Consider the following 1,987-nt stretch of genomic DNA (forward strand, 5'->3'; position numbering starts at 1 on the left):
TGGTGATGGTGATGATGGTGGTGACAGTGATGATGAAGATGATGGTGGTGATGGTGATGATGGTGGTGACAGTGATGATGGTGATGGTGGTGATGGTGATGATGGTGATGGTGGTGATGATGAAGATGATGGTGATGGTGATGATAGGCCCTGCCCACCAGGAGCTTATATTTCAATGGGGGTAGACAACACAAGGGAGCCATGGAGCTGAAACCAGGCAGAGTCACTGATAGAAAGGGAAAGTTATGGCAAGTTGTGAGTGTGTGGAAAGGAACCCTGCCAGCCTGCAGTCCGAGGGGAGCGGCTGCTGAGGCCCCAGTCCGTCAGTGCTGATGTAGTTACTCTCACTCTGAATGCCCTTTGTATCAGCTTCTCTTCTGAGCTAGAAAGGAGCTTTCCTAAGGCAGGACCTATGGGATTTTGCTTTTGCCGTATGTCCTCAGCATCTGGTTCTCTGGGGGAAAGCACTTTGTCCTCTGCATAGGGAATGGGGACAGCTTTCCGGGGGGTTTGCCCTAAGTTGTCTGGACTGAAGTGGATTGTGGCCACAAACCTGACCCATCAGAGCTGGGTCCCTGGCTGGCCTTGCCTCTTTCTTGGTGTGGTTCTGTTGCCTACTCTTTGGTTTCCTTTTTTTTCCAGGACTGTGGCTCTTGTCCTGTGTCCGTGCCTGAGCTGGTGCCTGTGAGGTCTAACTCAGGCTAGCTTCTAGCCCTTTGCAGAGGAGAGAGCCCTGTGGCACCCGTGCACACAGAGTTTGCTTGATTCCGGTGGATTGATGTATTTTCTGTGAGGTGGACTTTCCTCCTCTGACAGCTGACCAAACTGGTTTTCCTGGTTTTGATTCTTTTTGCTTAAAAAAAAATGTGTAAGACTGTTATGGAAAAGTTTTTCTGCCTCCTAATTATTCTTCTTTCTTTTTTTAAATTAAATTTTATGTTTATTTTTAGTTTACATCATTCATTTCCACAAGATTTTGAGTTACAAATTTTCTCCCCATCTTTCCCCTACCCACCACCCCAAACAGCGATCTCACTGAATATCCCCTCCCCCAATCTGCTGTCTCCTATATAGTCCCCTATCCCCACTCCGACTTTCCAGTAGGGCAAGATGGATCTCGATCCTCCCAGTGCTTGTATATCTTATTTCCCAGTTGCATGTAAAAAAAAAATAATAATTGCTCCTAATTATTTTTCAAACTTGGCTTCAGTGGTGGCGAATGTCTTAGAACAGATGGGACTCAGAGATTGTGGAGTGGGAAAACCATAGGTATAGATCTGCAATCCAGCTATCAACACTCACTTAAAACACCTACTGTGTGTCAGCCCCTGGACCTAGGAACCAAAGACCAAAGTGAGACCATGCCATAGATGTAGAGCTGGGGTGGACTTGGCAGGCTTTCTCTCCAACCCTTTTTCACTTTACAGATGAGGAAATTTGGGAATAGACATGTAAATGACTCAGCCACAGTCACACAGAGTAAGAACCATAATTCGAACCCAGCTCTGTCCTCCGATGCCAAATCCAGCTTTTTTCCCACTGGGCCACCCTGGTTCGTGCTCCCAGTTTTACAGCTGGTGACCCAGAGACCTGAGGAGCAAAATGACTTGTCCAAGGTCCCCTAACCAATTAAGTCATTCAGCCTTAATGAATTCTCCCAGTTTTTCTTACTTTCCCATTCCCAATCATGGTATAACTTACTTTTTGCATTCACCCTGTTATTACCTCTCTGTGACTGTGCTATATTCCTCAGCCACAGGAGGGTGAGTTTTATTTCACTTATTAGGCTTGTGTTCCTGGTGCCCACTGGGGAGGAGGCTCTTCAGAAATGACCATGAGTGAATGTGTGGGTGAGCGGATGGACAGACAGATGGAAGGATGGACGGATGGACGGCTGGGTAGGTGGGTGGGTGGATGGCTGGATGGACGGATGGATGGACGGATGGACGGATGGCTGGGTGGGTGGGTGGATGGATGGATGGACGGA

At 47.7% G+C, this 1,987-nt stretch overlaps 1 protein-coding gene and 1 long non-coding RNA gene across 6 annotated transcripts in view; both read left to right on the forward strand.

The window, feature by feature from the left end:
* The window catches only part of LOC138173132 (uncharacterized), a 2,150-nt gene extending 1,191 nt beyond the window's left edge, over positions 1 to 959 (forward strand). The window contains exon 2 of the long non-coding RNA XR_011171330.1: positions 643 to 959. This is a non-coding gene — a long non-coding RNA (uncharacterized lncRNA). The remainder of the gene's footprint in view (positions 1 to 642) is intronic.
* The window catches only part of HDAC4 (histone deacetylase 4), a 238,635-nt gene that overhangs the window by 68,433 nt on the left and 168,215 nt on the right, over positions 1 to 1,987 (forward strand). The window lies entirely within an intron of this gene.

This window comes from Petaurus breviceps, unplaced genomic scaffold (genome assembly GCF_028583685.1).
Source record: "Petaurus breviceps papuanus isolate PSGF00001 unplaced genomic scaffold, PetGlider_PUasm1.0 567, whole genome shotgun sequence".
Classification (NCBI taxonomy): domain Eukaryota; kingdom Metazoa; phylum Chordata; class Mammalia; order Diprotodontia; family Petauridae; genus Petaurus; species Petaurus breviceps.